This window comes from Enhydra lutris, unplaced genomic scaffold (assembly GCF_002288905.1).
Source record: "Enhydra lutris kenyoni isolate GAN:26980312 unplaced genomic scaffold, ASM228890v2 scaffoldscaffold21, whole genome shotgun sequence".
Classification (NCBI taxonomy): domain Eukaryota; kingdom Metazoa; phylum Chordata; class Mammalia; order Carnivora; family Mustelidae; genus Enhydra; species Enhydra lutris.
In genome coordinates, this window is record NW_019154105.1 from 17971196 (window position 1) to 17977195 (window position 6000).

Below are 6000 nucleotides of genomic sequence, written 5' to 3' on the forward strand. Positions count from 1 at the left end.
TCAAGGGCACCTCTCTATTATAGTCCCACCCACCTACACAAACATTCAATGTGGAGCAGATGCTACTCTTCATTCCTTTTGCTCCCTCATCATTGGCCTCGTCCAATTAATCACCCAGGTCTATCAGCACTATCCCTGAAATCTGTCAAATCTTCTTAGTACTCCTGCCTGTCACTATCTTTGTCCAGACTCACCTGGACCACTGAAATCCCCACCTGCCTCCAGTTGTGTCTTCGCTTAATCATTTTCCCAAAAGAAATCTCTCTAAAACCCAAGCCTGATCATGCCTGGTCCTCAATATCTATTCAGAGTTTCTATAATAAAATTCAAATATCTACCATTGCATGATTTATCAGCTATGTCCCTAACTACTTTGAATTGCTGCTTCTCATAGGATTCCATCAAAGTAAACTTCTTTTAGTTATCTAAGCATATTATCCTTGTTACAGGTCTTTGTGTATGCTGTTAAATTTATCAGGAATCTTAATGCTGGCATCATCATTCTTTTAGCTTAACTCAAAACCTTTCTTTCAGTTCAGTTGGGTGTCTCTCTTTGGAAAGCATTTCCTGACCCTCAAGTCTGAGTTAAATAACTTTCTTTCATGCTCACATAGCATCCTGTATGCTTACCAGGGGGTACTTTAACTGGCAGTGGCTTCAACTGTCTTAACACTTCTATTATCTCTGGTGCTCCAAAAGACCCAGGCATTTGTAATATTTAATTAGTAGATTAATGGGGTCAAAACTTTTGTCAGTCCACAACTGAGAACTCTCTACATAATCAAGAAAAATGTGAAACCATCTCTGTTTTCTTCTAAAACACTTCTTTTTGACTGATTCTCATTAAAATCTCCTTTACCTTCAATAAAGAAGCTTTGATTCAATTTTTCCCCACCTATTCATTCTAGATGTTTAATAAAGGATAGGCATACTGATGTTAACAATATTCTAAGCATGGCCAGCAGCAATATTGTGAAATTCTATATGCTATTAGCATTAATTGGCAACATTGCCCCTGATGGACAAGCTATTATCTACCCTAGCCCTGGTTGTCTCATTTTGAATGCTTATCTTTATCCAATTGCTAGAGCCAAAATCTTTTCTATTGTTGTCTCCCTTAGAGGGTGATTTATTTGATAGCGTGGTTGCAAACACAATTTCTTCCCAAATTATCCTATCCATTCCATTATTCCCTTTCTATTATCTTGAGACTCCAAAAGACTAAAAGATGAGGTGCCAAATTCATTGTAACTTTTAGAAACAGAAAATGACATTATTAAATCTTTTGATGAAATTTTGAGAATGTGTCCCTGCCTTTCCAATTAACTCTGATTGATGCCTGATTGATGAAGGATGGTGGTGAGACTCTATCAATGAATTCTCATGTAAATACACATGTAAATATTTAAAATATATCACTTGGAATTTTCTGGCAGAGTCTCAAAGTTTGTCTTCTAAATTGTTTTCTACCATTAGTACCATTATAAGAAATGAATCCAAAATTCCCTTTAGGGCTCAAGGACAATTGTATAAACACTCACATACTCATAGCACACCAGATGAGTTGATTTTGGTTAAAGAAAGACAAAACAGTCAATGATTAAGGAAGTAAAATATAGGATACCATAATGATTTCAATAAGTTTAGTAAACTCTTTGAAATAAGATACCTTTCAGTGCATATCAGGAATCTGCAACTTACTTAGGTTTATAGTTTTATATTCTATTTTAATTATTTCTATTCTAAAAGCCCATTGTTGAGGCTTTCCCTAGCATCCTTTCTTTATTCACTATGTCAAGAGCATACGCTCTACATTTAGTCTCTGAACCAGTTAATGGTTTCCAAAATGTTTTGGGCCTTTTTTAAAATATAAATATGTATCAGTTCTTAATCATCTAAGTAGTCCTTAAATTTAATTTTTAGTATATTAAAAAATTCTGTTGATTGTGCATCTTGTGCTAACTACTGCACAATTTAATTGGCTCACTGTCATATGGGAATTGAAATAATAGGTATAAGTTCCATGGTCATCTCGCCCCTGAAAACGAATGTGAAATTAATATACTGAAATCATAATGGGAAATTATACTAGGTTATATTTTAAAAGAATTGAAAAATCCAACTGAAAAATTGACCTATTTAGGATGTCAGATGTCAGCTTGGGGTGAAATACCTGGGGTTTAGTGTGCATATTCAATACTGAATCTCTAGCCCATCAAACCAAGTTATTTTTTAAAAGCTTATTTGAGAGAGAGAAAGAGAGCACACATGTGCACACGAGTATAGGGAGGTGTACAAGGAGAGAATTCCCACTGAGCACAAAGCCCTCTTCCCCACCCTATCACCCCCCAACCCCTGGCCCAGGCTCTGTCTCAGAACCCATGAGATTATGACCTGAGCTGAAACCAAGAGTTGGATGCTCAACTGACTGAGCCACCTGGGCACCTCTAGATGCTTTAAATTTAAATAAGCATTGTAAATTAGTGTGGGATATGACAATAATCACATTTTCCAAGGCTGTTGGAATAATAGAATCATTTTGGGATCAACATATATTTCCAGTCCTAACCTCAAAGCATTGAGTTAATATACAAGAGACATGCTCAGATAGTCACATGTTTTAAAATGTCCCCATAATATTGTGGCTTTTGTTTGTTTTAGTAACTTTTCCATATACAGTACTAAACTATATGCAAATTACTATAATCTAACTCTTTAATATATACATAACCAAATTATAAATGCATGTACAATCAGGGCATATGCCAACAATTTAAGGTTATTTCTGGAGAAAGGGTGATAAGTTAGCAGAACTCGGGTAAGATATTCTTTAATTCTAACTGTAGTATTGTTTTTTCTTAAAAAAAACATTAAGGAAAATATAGTAAAATGTTTAACATTTGTCAAATTTTGGTTGTGGGCATATGGGTTACTGTTATTGTGTTTTACATTATTTTTATATATTTAAAGTATGCTATATTAAAAAAATACTGTCCCCACAGAATTCAGATCCTCATCCACATTTAGGAACTATTGGAATAATGACAAGGTAATGTAATTTATCATTCAAACTGGATGTTATTGAGAAGGGAGTACTATTAATAATTTCACTAGCATAAGAGACAAATTCCTAGGTCACCCTAGGAACAAACTATTTTAAGTCCCACTTAATGCATGAATTTCTTAATAGGAAAATTTATTTTCTATCATTTCCCCTAAGCTCCTTCTTTATAAGTTATCACAGATAGAGTTTATTGATCTAATTTGCCCAAGTTATTATACATTTTTTCACCTAAGCACTTTAGGGTAATATACAATTTTCCAAGAGTCCTAAAATAATGGAAATACAGGAAATTTTTGAAATTAAAATACCTCTAAGATGCAATAAGCAGAGTGTGTCAGTCAACAGCATTTATTGAACACTCAGTGATGTCAAGTTAAAACCCAAACAAATCGATACAGATTTGACTTCAAGAAATTTCTATTTTAACTAACTCTTCAGACACAATACATAAAACAAACCAAGAAAATACAGGTTCTATAACTGCATAAGAATAAAATGAAAAGTAACTACTATTAAAAGGCCAAAAGCTAATGGAGAGTAAAGTTAGGCATAGTAAGTAACGTGATCATTACCAGTTGTCAAGCCTGAAAGCTCTGTTTTTTCCACACATGTATGTATCCTTGCCATCTCCATAGACTTTGAACTCTTCCTCCTCCAGTTTGTGGATTATCTCACCAGCCCATACAAACTCTCTGTTTTGGACTATTTTGACCAAAACACAAGGCTCAGTCTGTTTCAGTTAAAAGTTTTATATAACTAATGCAAAAAAGCACTCCCAAGTATACTTAATGAAAAAAAAAAAGCAATTTATTGGCTCAAAGAGGTGAATAGTCCAGATGTAACTTAATCTAGGGCTCAAATGATATAATCAGGGTCCATTTTACTTTCTGTGCTTGTAGTTTCTTTTTCAGTCTTGGCTTCATTCTCAAGCCATCTTCCCTCTTAGCCCCTAAATTAATTCCAGCTACCACTAAGCTGTTACCCTGGAGATTTATATTCAGAAGACAAGATTAACAGAAATCCTGGAATTTCAAGCAGAAGTTTCAACTGTGACTAGCCTGACTTGAGTCAAATACATTTCCTTGAATTATTTGTGGCTGATGATAGAATGAATGTGTGGATTGGTTTACCCTAAATCCTATTCTCCACTGCATCATGTCATCCAAAGTAGACAGGCCATTAGTTCAAGAAGGTATAGATAATTCCCAGAAGCAAAATAGGCATATTATAGCCATAAGAAAGGAGAATGAATACTGGATGGGCAAAAGAGAAAGAAAGAAGGAGGAAGGAAAAAAGGAAAGAGGAAAGAAGGAAAATAGTCCACTGAGACAGTGGTGTGCTGGTCAATGTTTAAAACCAGCTCTTGAACAGCAAAACAAAGCAAAAAACCTGCCTTCTGTGTAGTGTTTGACAATTTCCATGCTGCAGATTTTCCCACCGTGATGATTTGAAGATATCAGGTCACTGAATGCAGAGTTGGGAAAAGACATACAATTGATAGATACAATTGACATCAATAATCTTTAAAGTAATGATAACAGAACAACGTGGTAGAATAGTTAAAAAGTGATATATGCTCATAATTTATTAACTTAGTTTTTGGTGTTATTTACTTGCTCATAAGCTTAGATATGTTAAATTTTAGCAATGCTTATATTTAACAATCATCTCACAAAATCCTTGAAATTTTAAAAATTGGGTCATCCATGCAGGTGTAGGTTAGGTCTAGCACGTCATTCACTGAGCATCTTTCTCAATTTCTTGGGAAATAAAAAAAAGCTCACACAAAGCAAACTATGTATGTGCAGTGGTCTCTGCTAAACCTTTGGTGGAGCAAAGGAGGTTTTGATTTAAAACCACACACACACACACACACACACACACATACCCACACACAACCTTCAAATCAACCGTTATAAATTCCTGTTCTTAGAAATTCTTCATCCTTGGCCCTACACTGACTCTCACAATTTTTCCCACTTCATTTCACTTCAGGAAATACTCCCATTTCTCAAATTCTTAGAGATTTTGCTCTTTTCCCCGTTATATCTCCGTAAATGCGTTTCTCGCAGCCTCTTCCCACTGGAAGCTTCTTCCTCTCTCGTGAAGAGTGATTTAACTGTATTGGGCCTCACACCCCACCACAAAGACAGGCCTCTCAATGTATTGCAACCCAAAATATGGTAGAGTTAAAAAAAAAAAAAAAGTGGCAGAGTTTATAAATGTACAGTCCGTGGTCACCTGCTCCAGAAACAGCCAGAGTTGTTTAAAATGCTGATTTCTGGGGCGCCTGGGTGGCTCAGTGGGTTAAAGCCTCTGCCTTCGGCTCAGGTCATGATCCCAGGGTCCTGGGATCGAGCCCCGCATCGGGCTCTCTGCTCAGCAGGGAGCCTGCTTCCTCCTCTCTCTCTGCCTGCCTCTCTGCCTACTTGTGATCTCTGTCTGTCTGTCAGATAAATAAATAAAATATTTAAAAAAAATTTTAAAAAAATAAAATGCTGATTTCTCAGTCTGGGATATGGATCTAATTAGACTCTTTGGGGAGAGGATTTAGATCACTCCTTGTTTATGAACTATTTCAGGTGTTTTTAATGGACACGAAGGTACAATACCATCAATAATGGGTTGGACAGAACTACAGGCTATCTGTGTAAAAGCCAATCCCTATGTGTTCATATAACTCTTTAGTCTATATCGTGTGTTACAATGTCATTCTCCCCAATATCTCCACAGCCACCTGATAGCCTACCCATCCTTGAAGAAAAAGACAGGTCTTAGCAGCCCTTTTGATCTACCCTCCTGACCTTCATTTAATTGTTTCTACTTAAATTTAGCTGTTTCCTCCCCTAGGCAATATAGCACTCAGCTCATCCCTTCAGTGCCTTAGGGATTATTTTTCCATCTACTTTCCATAACAGACCACAATTTCTTTGAAA